Raw genomic sequence first — 15,434 nt, 5'->3', positions numbered from 1 at the left:
ACAGCGATTTATAAGACAATCTGCATAATAACCTTTATAACATTTAGTTTTTAAACTTTAAACTGGACTGTTTTAAATCTGTTTGACTGCTTTTAATGACGCTCAGGCTCTGCTGTAACACTGTAATACATGAAACACCAAAATGAATCATATAAACTTGCATTTCAATTCAGAACCACAGATTTTCCTACAGAGATCCAGTCCATTCTGAAAACATTACAAAATACAATTGAAAGTTACAAATAGCCACTGCAGTTCTGTGATGATTTTTCCCTGTTTTCTGCAGTCAGTGTCCCTGCAGATAAAATCACATGTAAGCAGGGAGGTAACATTTCATCAGAATTGGTCACTGGAGACACATTTGATATACTCTCTGTAGTCCATCTGAAATAGATCTGGACACAATCTAGATATATCTGGATGCACACTAATAGGTCTGAATGTGGCCTTTGTTGTTATCGCTGTTCATGCAAAACACAGAAAGAATCATTTGTGTTTGTTGTTTTAGCCTAGAACCCTAAATGATTCTGCATGCTTTCATGACACTGATCCTGTATTCCTTTGGAAAAACAGATTATTTTTTCAGATTTGACGTTATACATAGTTGAGAGGTGATTGATGATCTAAGAGAACAAATGAGAGAGATGACCTACAATAAAGGTCCCTGGTCATTACCCATATCAGTCAACATGCCATCACCAAAACAAAACAAACTTCAAATATCATGAAATGTGCTACATTGTGTTCTAGACATCATCTATTATTTGCTTTGTTTCAACACCAAAGTTTAAAATTGTACTTAGAAAATGTAAAGTTTATTTTACTGTTAGAAAAGAGCATTAGTAGTGTTTGCAGAACAGTTGTTTCATTGCAATGAGTTTTGTTTCTGGAAGTAAAGTACTTGCAAATAATTTTCCAAATTGCATGCTCTAGAAGAATGTAACCTTTAGGCCAAAATAAAGTATCACACACCCTGCCTTTGTTGAGTCTAGTATGAAAATATGGATATGGTGGAAGTTTCCAAAACTAACATGAACTATTCTCACTTTTCGTCTCTTTTTCTAATTGCTGACTTATTAAGGTTGTTAGGTGCAATAAATAAGCAGATATGACATTTTTTGGAAATTTTCTATGTGTTAAAATGTGCAATTACACATCAGGATAGTCATTCACAAATATAAACAGGAACCTAGATATTTGTGAAACACCAACGCTTTCAAATAATATCAATAATATACTTTTTTTTTTTTTTACTCTTTTTAACAAAGTAAATAAAATCACATCAATTCAACACGTTTTATTTGGAACAACATCATAAATCTAAACTAACAGTAACAAATCCTCTATTTTCAACAATGTACAAATAACTTCAGGTTTTTATTTCATTCCCTAAAGTCCCTCCTTGTGTTTCTGTCTATTGAAACAGATTGTGTCGCTGTGTTGGCAGAGGTTTCACAGTGGGTAACCCAGCATTTTGCCCTGCAGGTGTTCACACTATAAATGACTACTTTGGTAACATACAGTAGGAGGGTCAGATCCCTATATACTGATAAATCTCTCTCTTCCTGTCTTTCCATCTCTTCGTGTCTCTTTCACTCTGTCAGGCTGAGCCCAGCTGATCTGTTCAATCACCCAAAAGCACTGAGGCAGGACCCTGTAAAAGGTGATTCACTCTATTTTAGCCCTGCATACACCATTTGTCCTGCTCCTCTCATCCCATCATCTCTCTGTTTATGGTTCCCCTTGGTCAACCATTGTTGACCTAACACTGACGCGTGACATTAAAAGAAAAACCATGAAAAGCTATTTTTCTTTATTGTATGGATAGTGTAGGTTTTAGTCTTTGGTTCTCTGTCACCTATGAAAAATAAGTGTGCACAGACACTCCCATATTTATTTCCTAGAGTAAACACTTTTGTTATGCAACTGTCACCTGAACTAGTTTATTCTGGTTTTCTTTCTGAGAGACTTTTCAGTAACTTTTGTGACATTTTGAAAATTTTTGACAGTTTGAAAAAGCTGCTGAGTGCTAACAGGCACACTGTGTCTGCTACCAGTGTCTTGTTTGCAACCAATGACTGACATTCATGTTATTGATGTGCACCCAGATCCCAACAGTTTCCAAACTTTTGTACATGTCATTATTACACATGAAGAGTTTGACACCCACATGTGCAAAGTGGCTGATACAGTAAGTGAGCCAGGATTAGAGACAAAAGCTGGTAATTGGGGCAAAGAGCTCCATATTATCACCACTTCTCAGCTGAGCAAATGGGGATCTTGATTTGGACAGCAAGAAATTGCAAAAGAAAAAAAGAACACCCTTTGTCCAAAAAAAATATGGTAAACAATTACGCTATGTTCCCTATTGTTTCAGCCAGTGACCCGTGAAGGCTGAGAAGTGACTGATGTCTGATTGTATTGTGTTGTGGCCCCTCATCTCCATTCAGTGTGGCCAGGAAATGTAGGGGGACACGGCAATTATTTCTGATTTATCTACTTGGACAAATCCTGGCATAGTGAGCAGGGCTCCAGACTGTAGTTGAGGTTTGTGTCCTCATTATTGATATTCTCCATACTGTTGGCTCACTTCAAGCTTTGCCAAGACGCCCATTTCGTTCTTGGGGGTCTATGGTGCATGTCTGATTTTGAGATGCATGATTTTCAGCCATGTAAATGAGTTCATGGGTGAGTAGGTCATTAAAGGGGTAGAGGTTGACCTGATTTTGTCCATAATTGTCGATTGTTGATTTCATATGAGGATGAAATCAATCTGCTGAGAAATGTCAAATATATGGAACATCCCAGGTGTTTAACTGCCTGCTAATCTAAGAAACAGAGCAAACCATGAAATAATAAATTAATATTCAAGCTGGTTTCTTGTTATTGTTGCTTCACCAGCATCCTTTCTAAGCGAATCACACTTACCTCAAAGTACATAAAATAAAAAATCTACAGAATCATTTTATTGAGTCACCTAAATACAAACCATGATGGTTGGCCGGCTCCTCTGTATCAATGATATAACACAAATACTTATACTTACATATAGCCTCAGTGACTTGATGTTGAGCATTGACTTGTTACATGTGATGCTGCACTAGTGTTTTGCAGTTGCTGAACTTGATTAGATACTATATAGTGTGTTGGTTGAGGTATTGCTGCATATACTTCAGATACCTACTATATCAAGGTTCTCAAACTCCAGTCCTCAAGGGCCACTGCCCTGTTTCTTTTCCAACTAACCCTGCCTTTGCAGCTTCTGATTGGCTGAACACACCTGATCTAGGTAATCAGCAGTGGGTAGGACGGGGACAGTGGCTCTTGAGTTCTGGAGTTTGAGACCCCTGTACTATGTGTTTTATAATATTTGTGTGTGCAGTGTATTTTTTTACTAATGGTGAAAACAACATGTAAGTCGACTTTGTCAGGGATGAAGAACTTTTGAAATGACAAACATCAATCAAACACTACAGACGGTCTCCTTTGACCTCTGTTGTGAGGGGGTACCAAAGCAAGTAAACCATCTAACACAGTGTTTTATTTCACTTTCTTGAGTACCTCCTTTGGAGTAGTAGTTACAGTACACAACCGTAGATACACACCAAACAAACCCTCTTCTAACATGCATACTGGCATGTTTATGTATACTTAATGTGGTCATTTTTCTAGCCTTTTTAATAACTTTTAACTTTATTAACTTTTACATGCTCAAGGAATCATGACACATTTTGTGCAACTGCATCCTTTAGCTTCTCATTAAGTATTTCACATGAGGATTTAATTACTGTACAGTGCCTGATTGAACAATATAGAATAAACATATGGTTCATATGTTTCTATTTGTGTCAATACTGAATGTATATGTACAGTATTGTGGTGTTGGTAGTAAATGTATTTAATATTTCTGATTGAAAGCTGAATCAGTGGTGTTATGCACTGTATGTGGGACCATGGTCTCTCATTAAAAATCCCTCCGTTAATCCATTATAAAGCAACAGATCATTTTTCTTCTTTCTATATCCTGCTACTCCCCTGCTCCACCCATCCCCCACCCCAACAGTAAATTGACACTGCTCGGCACATGGAGCACGTGTCATATTCTTGTACATAGAGTGGCCCATTCAATTAATTCCCAGGCAAGCAGCTAGTCAGCCAGCCAGCCAGTGAGGCAGGCAGCCAGGGAGGAAGCATTTTTCAGGAGATGGCCATGTTGCCTCAGCCAGCAGTCACGAGCATGCATATCTTGTAGCCTCCCTCATAGCCAACATTGTGGCTCTGATACCTCTTTGTATCCTCATTTAGGAAGACCCTATGGAGTCTGTGTAGGGTGTGCTCCTGGTATTAAATACAGTGAGCGAATTTATTTGAAAAAATAAATATATATATATATTAACATATTCTGTAAATTTGAATAAATTTGAATATATATATATATATACACACTTTATTATATATATACACTTTATATATATATATATATATATATATATATATATATATATATATATACACACTTTATTATATATATATATACACTTATATACCCTATATATATATATATATATAGGGAGAGAGAGAGAGATCACCATTCAATCATGCAGCGATTGTCCAGATGTGACAAAGCAAGCAGGCACTGAACTTCTCTATTAGCTTTCTATTGTGTTTTTCATGTGTACAGTGGGTTGCAACACTATCAATGCATTATAGAACTGCATTCCCACTATCTCCATGAATGTGGCCTGTTCTCCTTGTTGCTGCTCAGAGTCCTGTAATATAAGCACTTCAGATGTGGTTGGACGTCACTGAAAATAACCATCTCTTTTTGTAGCAACTGGCCCTTAGTGCAGACAGGATCTTAGTGTCTTAAGCTTAAATGAATAGAGGTACATGTACAGTAGATGCTTGCCTTGCTGTGACAAAAGTTGTCACCCAAATGCAAGTCTATAAACAGGTTTTAAGAGGTGATTTAAAAGGTGAAACTGAATGATCCATCAAGCATTTCAGACAGGAGGTACTGTACCAATGTCTCTGGGCAGTGAAAACAAAAAATGAAGTGGTTACTTTTAGCATAAACTTAACTTGAGGCTTTGAAGCAGCCAGAAGGCCCCTGTCTGAGCTCAGGCTGTATACAGTTTTATAGCTTTTTCAAAGGTTTGCAGCATAGCTTGGAGTCACACCTTCAGAGGTTATCAGTAAAATCTTAAACATTACAATTTTGCCACAGCCTTTTGCACAAGCTGAAGGTATTCCTGCTTGATGTTAGAAGAAGATAAGAGCATAAATGCCTTCCAGACTGAGTAAAGTAAGTGAAGTAAGGAGATAATTGGTCCTGCATTTTTGTTAGGTCGCTTCATTTTGGCTGTCATGAATGTCTAGCTCACTGTGGTCAATTTGCATGATACTTCAGACAGTGAATGATTCATATCAATAGGCTGGCGCTTTTATAAAGTAGTATATTTATAAAGTAGTCCTAGTCCTCTGACTCACCAGTGCCTTTAGTTAAGTCTTTTTGAGAGATCCTACGCCAACAATGACCACAGTGTTCATTGTGCTGCTTAATCATCAGTGCGCTGGAGGAGCTGCAAGGTGCCATGACACACAGTAATGCCCAGACGCAAGCAGAGGCACAATGCAGAGAGCTGAATCTGTTATATTTAAGTCTGGATTCTGCGTCAGTGTGGCGGAGGCTGTTTACAGAGGATGGGAATGTGTGTGCGTGTGTGTGTGCGTCTGTGTGTGTGCGTATGCATGCATTTGTAAATGTGCAAATATGTGTGCTCTTTTGAGCCACTGTTTTTTAGCAATAAATATGCACAGCACATCTACTGTTTGTACTTAGGCAAAATAGATGGCATAGCTGGTGAGCAAAACATCTATCATTTCTGCCTCTGATTAATAGTTGTCCTGGGGATGGCTGCTCTGCAAAGAGAGAGAGAGAGGAGGGGGAGAGAGAGAGATGAAGTGAGGGATGAGAGGGAGAGGGAAGGGAAAGAGCAAAAAAGCAGAAAACAGCAGCAGAGAAAGAATAAGAGAGGAGGGGGAGGGATACCTCCTCCTGCTCAGGGGTCTGAAACAGTTGAAGAGAAAACTGAGCTCAGTGAGAGATTTTTGAATGTCTCCTGTTGTGTAATTGTGTATTAAAAAGATTTTACGCATAAAGCCTGTCAAGATGATGGTGTCATTTTTGGTAAAATGGTGATTCACACACTAAAATGAATTATTTTGTTTTGTGATTTTCTTTTTCCATTCATTTTTCTTTAAATACACATTTTATATGTTTTGCCTTAAATCAACCTTCTACTTTGTAAATCTGTTGCTATAGCATCACGTTGGTGATCATACTGAATGTGAATATGCTTATGTGAATCATAATGGAAAATTGTTGGCTACATGGTTTTCCACATATTTATTAACAGCAACTCCAAACGTAATGGCAAAATGGTTTTTTATTTGTTTCTAAATTGGCACATATGAACATTTTCCGATCTGACATCAGTATGAGCAGGACAACATCATTTGTAACTGCCTTCCAAAAATCATCACACATGCCCACAGAAAAAATGTTGTCATCTGTCTGTTGTCTGACTTAACACTGTTTAGGTTTTGTTCAGATGAAGCACAAAAACTACTACTGGTAATGATAGGAGAAGATTGGGGAAGACAATAATTTGGCTAACATTAGGTAATAACTGCGGTTACTCTTAAAGAAGAGCTTGATAAAGGGTCTCGAAAGATCTTTGTTTTGGTAAAAAGCCCATCTTGGTTACAAGTAGGGAGAAATCACAGTGTTGATTAAAAGAGAAGTGGCTCTGTTGGTCTCTGGGTTAAGCCAAACATGAACCGCAATATCCCTGTCTCGCATCTGGCTGGGTAACTTGTTGCTTGTCTCTGTTTTTAACTACAGGATGACGGCATTATTTGTTGGATTTAACTTAAAAGCTGCTTGATTAAGATTAGGGCAGGATTGTGGTTTGGGTAAAAAAAAATAATAAAAAATAAACAATTTAATTTAATGTTGTAGAACAATTGTGGTCATGTTTAACAGAATGAAATTGCTTGGTTAATATTAGGATAAGATCGCAGCCATGGATAAAAAGTAAACAACGCTGAGGCCAATTGCATATGCTGTTGACTTTTCCAATCACCTCCTGAACCAGTTTTGTAGGGTGAAAATATCAAAATATATAATTAACAGTTTTATGGTTATGCTCGAATAATTTGGTTTAGATTTAGAGAAAGATTGTGGCCTTGTAACATCTTTGACACAGATGCTTAGACTCAAAAACAAGAGTCATGGACAGGCAGGTAAATGTCATGCTTCTAAAGAAATGTGCTACCTGCCAAAATCCTCTGTGGTTGCTTCCAATTGGTTGGTGTGGGCCAAAGAGAAACACATTGACAAGGATGGGACCTACTGAAGAAACCATCTTCTCGAATAATGGCGTCTGCAGAGTCTATGTTCGGGCAGATTGTACTGAATGCAGTGCAAAGCTTAAACACAAACGCAGGACTGGTGGAACAGGCATTTTACGGCTCAAAAAGCTCTTAAGTCAGGATACACAGGGTTGGTAGGCGGTCAGAGAAGACAAACAAATCAGACACTGCAGGCAAAGGTCAGGATCAGGTAGACAAAAAAAAACTAGTAAACAGGCTGGAACATGAAGACTAGACAGACGTAGACAGTAGCTTCAGTCCTGTTTGATCATGTTCAGTGTGAGTGTCATTATGTAAACAGTTTATCATGCAGTCCTCATAATGGACATTGTTGGCCATAGGGTAGCTAACACATGATGTCCATCTCTCATGTGCAATGCAAGTTGTGTGTGTATTGTGTGTATTGTGTGTGTGTGTGTGGGTCTGTGCCATCTGCTCTGGTGTTGAGACAGTTAAAGGCAAACAAAGGACATAATGCACATACTGTAAATAGCCTTCTCTCTCTGTGACACAAGTCACTGTTAAACTGTGTGTGTGTGTGTGTGTGTGTGTGTGAGTGTGTGTGTGTGTGAGTGTGTGTGTGCGCGTGTGTGTGTGTGTAAGAGAGAGAAAAATGGGTGTATGCTAATAAGAAGCCACATGGATATGTAGGTCATGCCAACCTGTTTTCTACAAGGCTTACACCCTCTTTCCGTGTAACATACATACATGTATTCAAGTACACATGCAGAACTCACACACATACCGAGGCGCACAGACAGTCAGAGCAATCGCAAAATCCTTCCTTACTTCTTAAAACACCCATTTGTAGTTTGAGACATTCTGAGTGAAGCTGAGGTAGTAGCAAAAAGAGCAAGCAGGAGGGAGGTCACATTCCTGACACACAAACATACACACGCACACACTCCCTTGGATGCTTTTCTCACATAACCCAAAAAGCCCTGGTGAGCATCTTGCTGAGCCTCCACCTCAGTGTGGAGCCTGAGGTGCCATTCCATGGGCATCCCATGGTGCTGGCTCAGTTTTGATTTTACTCTTCACTGTGGTGTGCAATTGAGGAAAAAAGCTTCAGTGTGCCGTCCAGGCTGCTGTCTTTTAAACTTCAAGGTGTATACAAACCAATTTAAAGCACGAGCATGGTTCATGCAAGAGGCGGGCTCCCGTGGGGCCACCTATCAATATGTTTAAGTTGGAGCATAAGGGGAGGAGGAAGGAGAAGAGCCAAACAATACCTCCATCCCACTCTCCTGACAACACAGGCTGCTCTAAATTCATCATCCCACTGTGGCTATTTTCAGAGCTTAAAAAATTAGGCAAACTTTGTACAGGAGTGTCTCCTCATCTCCTGTTTGTTTCTGTCTCTCCTCCTCCCGCCCACCATCTCTATCTGGTGTAGGTGTTAAGAACATTAAGAATGGCTGTTTAGTTTCCATCTGGTTTTATTCACATCACTGAGCCCTCTGCCACCTGCACCCCAGCTCCTTACACTGACAGGACCACAATCCAGGCTGCGCCCACCCACCCCGACACAACCACTCGCACGACACACACCTTGTGTCAGCTACTGTCCCATTTTTGCATCATGTGCAGTTTAGCCAAGTTAGTCAAATGAACAAGCTGCTGACATGACTGAACAAAACACAGCTGACAACACATTAGTCTCTCTCAATTGTCTCCATCAACCTGTCACTTCATTTTTATAAATACCAATCATATCATTTGGTGCTTCCATATAGCTGTAATTGATTTGTGGTGTTTTATTTTCAGGTGCTCAGTCTGGAAAGATCTGAATCACTGACAGGAGCCTCATATGAGTTGACTCATAGTGATGACTGAAATAAAGTGAATTACTTAATGGCTGTAGAAGTTGCAGCTTTCATTTCCTTCCTTGTGTGATTGGTAGTTTCACCACTGAAGGCATGTGTTGAGAAGCTCAGGGAGTGAGTGATGTTCACAATAGCACCAGTTCTCTCTTGTCGGGCAAAGAGGCGCAGACAACCGTCTATGCCTGACTCCCTGGTGTGACAACCCCCATTACCCGTCTGCTAAAACCCCATCCCCCTCTGCCACACACACACACAAACACATATAGGCCCTTGGGGCAGTGGGAGGTCACAGTTCTCCATACTGGTTGGCAGTGGTATATGAGGGCGCGTGGGAGACATGCAGCAGAAACAAACTATAATGCAGAATGTGTGCATGTGCTAGTGTGGGCACGCATGCTGGCAAGAATGCTCATGTGCATGTTTTGGAACAGAGAATTAGAAAATGTGACAGAGCTGGGGGAGGGAAATGAGGGGTGGTATTTTAGAGAGAGAGGGAGGGAGAGAGAGAGGTTGCTAAATGGAGAGCAGGGATGGTACAAGAGGAGGAGAAAAGACTTGGCATGACATGTTTTTGTGGGTTCCACTGAGGCATGTTTTTGGCGTGGTGGCTGCCTTCACGCTGATGATGCAATTTCATCGCCTGCCCGCGCGTCACAGGCGGCGCGTGTACTTCTGCCACCGCCGGGCTGGTCCTTATCAGAGTGCGACTGCGGTTTACCATGGCCCTCGAGGTCCAGCTTAGGGGATCAGGATACCACAAAGCCTGTTACAGAAACAGCTAGCTGCCACTCTTGCTTCTCACTCACTCTGTGTTGACTGGGGCCTGTAGTCTTCTTCAGCCCTGTCATGGTAATTTGACTCTCCATCTGACGAAGGCAGAGCCAATATATTGTGGTGGTGGTGAAATAGAGGATGGCAGGGTGGAGAATGGTGGATAATGGCTAATGGAAGAAGAGAGTGAGCAGGCATTGATGTAACCCCATGTTTCAGTGTGGCTCTGTCGGGTTGGGCCTAGTTGTTAGTGGTTCCTATCTAAAACTAAGCAGGAAGCCACACTGGAAAAGTCAAGAGCAATTCTTCCTCACAGTTATCAGCCAGCAATAATGTGGATCTGCTGGTGGTGAGATTACAGCCAAGTTCATCTGTATTGTATCAGCTGGGATGTATCAATGACAAGGGAGTTTTCTCTGGTGAGATCAATACTGCTGCTTTCACTGCAGTGGTCCTTCTGGGGTTTTTTCATTCTCTCTAACATACAAACTATTCAGCCATACTTTACCTTCAACCTTGTTCATTTTGACAAGCAAATCTTTTCACCCAACTAGGTGTCTCCTCCTGTCTTACTTCCTCTCTATGCTGCCCTTTCCTTTTCCATGTCTGCAGACTAGCATTGGACAACAGATGTGGAATATGGTCAACAACATGACTCTGTCCTCCCTGACTGTGTGAGGATATGGACCCTCACTCACACGTTGAAAAATGTGTATATGACCATGGTCGGGCAGGCATCTGTTCACGCATGTGTATCAACATGTTTATTCTGCGGTGAAGCTGTGCCACTTCTCACAGAAAGAAAACACATGAGAACATTAGAGCCACCTCCCTCCCTCTCTCTTGCTCTCTCTCTCTCTGCCACTGCACTTCTTCCCAGCCTCTCTCTCCCCCTCCCAGTTCTTCTTCTTCTTCTTAAAGGTACAGGGACAAAGTGATTGGTTAGAAAACATGAGATGCGAAGGAGGACACAATCAAAATACTCTGCAAAATGATCTCTGCACCTCATTAGACCAAGTTTTGGTTTCCAACATTACAATTGCCCCAACTTTAAAGGAGGTCTTAAATTTAAATTCTATCATGTTCTTTATATGTACCTAATATATTGCATATTTAAGGCTCTGTCTGATAAAGGTTCATTGCATGTCACACTCTGTAAAATGGGGGCAAATGGGTGTTTGAAATCAATCCATTTTGGTTGTTTAGTCAAAACAAGGAGGAGACATTTGGCCAGTTTCTTTAAGTTGTGGGCAGATGTCTTAACCAAAATGACCTGGAAAAGCAGGTGGAAGAAAATTAGCCACGATATTGTTGAGTTATAAAATCCTGTCAAATAGAATTATAAATTGCTGTAGTATGATGGCATATGATAAGGCTTCATACTCATGGATCTGTTACTCAAACCAGCCCTCTTAGGTCACATTTTATATTCTCAGTGGTACATGTATAAACAAACCTCCGTCAACGTCTCACCTCTTAAAAAAGGCATTATATTTTATACCTAAAGGCTTGTTAAGGCCTCATATATCCTGGGTAAAAGGTAAACCTGAAGTAATACATATACAAATTAAAAAGAAAAAGGGAGAACGTACCACAGTCTCAGCCAGTAAGGTTTTGTGTTGTCAAACGTAACGTGTTGAACTGTTTTTAAAGGTTCCAATGACTTTGAACATTTTCACAAGGCTGCCTAGAAAGATACAGGAGATGGATTTTATTATTATCTCTTTCATGCGTGGTTGTAACCTGTATCTGCAGAGGAGGGGCACAAAAAGCAATGAGTGCCAAAGCTTGCTTTCTTTCTTTGTCTCTAATTATGGGAGCGCTGAAGAGCACAGAGTCTTTCTTCATCACAGCAGAGGCCCACAGTAGCCGCTGGGTGTCAGATGGAAGAAGCAGAGCGAAGGGGAGTCGGGGGGGAGAAGGTGCCGGGTGTTTGAGAAAGGCACAGATAAACTTGGTGACCAAGTGGAATGACGCAAATCAAAACGGACAAACAGGCAGGAAGGCAAGCAGACAGACATAACAGCTGGTACTTAGGCATGAAGACAGACAGACAGCGCAGCAGACAGACATAATAACAGACGCACAGGTTCATATTTGGGATAACAGAGAGCTTGTAGTTATGTAAGCAAGGGCTTACAGCTTCAAAAATCTTTTAGTGAGCTGTTAGTATTATTCAGTTCTAGCAATGAAACAAAACCTGTGTGTTTGTGCAGGCATGATTAAAAGGCATGTGTTTGTGCAGGCATATATATAGATATATATATATATATCTATATATATAGGGAGAGAGTGGACATTTGAGTTAAATGTATCCTTCATATTAATATTGGCTGAATGATTTATTGATTGATGTCTCTACAGTTTCCTGTGTAAATTTTCCACTTACATGAACAACAGGATTGACATCAATGATTTTGTCACATGCACATGCCTCCCATTGTCTCCCACTCTCTAGATGTTACATTTGCACACATGGACTTCCTCAGACCTGGTAACCCAATTGGTGACATAAAGAGGGTAAAAAGGTATTTGAGTCAAACCAGCCCTCTTTTAGGAATTCCCTTCTCTATAATGTATGTAAACATGCCATTTTTCATCTACAAGGCAAGATGTCAAGGAGAACAGGATAAATGGAGAGTTAAGGAGAAGAGGCAACTCCAGGGGCCACAGCAAGTCATGACAGACTCACAGGTACTGACGGATGGAGGTCTCACTGCTGCCTTGAGTTTGGTTGTTTTGGTGCTGGTGTTTTTTTTTGTTTTTTTTTTTTTTTTTTACTCCTCCACCACACACAAGCATAATCTACACACTCACGCATGCAGGCTTTGGGAACACCTCCTGAGCCAGGTGCTGAGAAATGGGCTGAGAACATCATCCATTTGCTTGTTGTGGAATTATTGAACCTGTAATTAATTATAATTTGGCCTCACAAAGGCTGGGGCTGGGGGAATTCCTCTGTTGGTCTGGACTGCAACTTATTGTGTTTTTCCTTCCCGTGCAGGCTGATGTTGGGGCGGAGCAGAGACCTAACAGAGGTACTGCCTGCACGTTTAATGTGGGCCCTCGCTGCTGGAGATGTTGCATAACATGAAGGGAAGAAGTAGACAGGAGCAGAGTAACAACAGCTTAACACACACTTCATGTTTAAGGAAGCCACTATCCCAGAGATGGTTTAGTGATTCCTGGATTTGCAGCTACATTGTTTCAGTAAGTAGGACGCCACCCAAAAAAGAGAAACTCAGAAGCAGAAAAAAACAGCTGTATGTTCCTGCTGAAGTCGATATGGGTTTCCCAGATAATGACATTTAATCTTCCCATACTCTTTCATATTGCTCAGTTTGTTATCCTGGCCCTGTATGAACAAAATAGCAGTGAAATATATCCTTCTACAAGGTGTGGTCTCTATTGGTTGAATTTAGATCACTTTACAGTTATTATATATCATCACTATTATTCATCTTAACCTTTGACGTCAAACATGTATTACTTTATCAGATGGATTAACAGTTTTTACCTTTCACCTCAAACCTCTGGCTTGAGACCTGTGTGACTGCATCATCACAAGGAATCACTACTCATCCAGTGTGTAATGTTTTTTTTTCCACTTCCAGATGAAATTTTAAAAAGAGAATTTGCATAACAAACTAGCATTGTGGGGTTTGAAAGAAAGGAATGAGGTAGGGTAAGTTTTTTGAAACATGATATTTAGTCTATTTATGGTAAATATTATACCAAGTGTTTTTGGAGCTTGACTCACACTTCATTTATACTGCTGCATCAGTGTTTATCATTCATTTGAAACTGATGTTTAAAATGTCTCTGTGTTCCTCAGCTTTACTGAATGTAACACCAGTTTTAAAATAGAATGACACAAAAAAATAATTGCATAAGTATGAATCACTTTTTACTCCCTTGTATTCTTAAGATGTGGTTCCTACCTTAAAGCTTTCCAGTAGCCAGAACAAAACACATCCTGGCTTTTTGCTTATCTGTCAAATACCATAAACGTGTCTTACTTTAAGGATCCAGCAGCTAATCAGAGATGATGATATACGAACTGGCCACACTGGATGATTTGGGATGACCAGTGTGCCACTTTGATACTGCCTCTTTGTAATTGGAGTCAGAGGAGTCACTGGGGTGTCCGAATTGGAATGAACAGTAATAACTAGTCCCCTTTAGCTAGCAGCAAATCGGCTAAAGATTTCATAAGGACCGTGGCCTTGTGCGAAATGTGAAATACACAGTAGAAGCTGAGTTTTGAATTGCAGGGTGATTGCTCTCCATGCAGAACAGTGAGCATGACTTGGCACAGGAGACTGCTGCTTAAAACTCCCCTGTGATAGCCAAGAATGCCCTTGATTAACTCATCGCTTTTGGATCCACATCCAACTCATTCATTTTTGATTTTTTAATAATCAGAATGACAAAAGGTCATGTGTCCTTTGCTGCTCAGAATTCAGTGAAGTAAACCTCAGAGCTGTTTGCATGGTAGATTTTACTCTGACCAGAATACAACAGTGATTACGTCTGTTTTTGAGTTCAGTTTTAGTGAATACAAAGGTTCATAAACTATAACCTCACATGGTGATTATCATCAGGCAAACACCCACCACTATAAATGAAAATCAATAAGGTTTTCAGAAAACCACCTTTATTTAAAGGCCCATTCCTCATAGCAGTATAAAGACAAATACTGTGAAGGTTTCTCAAGCAGAATTGTCTTCCCTATTATAACACTTGGATCAAGATTTGGTGAAAATGGGTTGTCTTGCGCTCTATGACCTGTATACATAATCCACATCAGGATCAGGATATGAGCCACAAGTGGCTAAATTGGCCAACTTGATGCAAATGTTTGACAGGACCAGTGATGTGCCACCCTATCTGATCCTTGTTACATTCCCACATATCCTGTGGAAAGGGTAGGGGGGGTATCACAGGTCATTAGGTCTGGCATGAAAGGGTCCTATGATTGTCCCTGTGCTGTCATAGTCCTGGTGTAAATGACCAAGTTCATTTTGATACCACACTGACTGGAATCTGGTGAGATCGGAATCTCATGAGGACGTAAACAAGGAAATGATGTTACACAACAATCTGTCCTGGGGCTAAGGACACTATAGAACTCAAACCATGATGAAGCACCAAACAAAACACAATGTAAAACCTGCAGCTCAAAGTATGGTTATCTAAAATGTTACAGGTGCTCAGACCAAAGCAAGTTTTGGAGATGGATAGGTCAAAGCAAAAATACAAAATATTTCACAGACACAAACGTGTGTATAGTGGAAATAAGGTCAGATGATTTTCACTTGTGGCCTCGGCTCATCAGAGGAGATGAGAAGAAGTTCTATGTATCTCCAGAAAACACTGAATAATTACGTAAAACCTTTG

Source organism: Mastacembelus armatus, chromosome 4, assembly GCF_900324485.2.
Source record: "Mastacembelus armatus chromosome 4, fMasArm1.2, whole genome shotgun sequence".
Taxonomy (NCBI): Eukaryota; Metazoa; Chordata; class Actinopteri; order Synbranchiformes; family Mastacembelidae; genus Mastacembelus; species Mastacembelus armatus.
Note: the sequence above shows the minus strand (reverse complement) of the source record.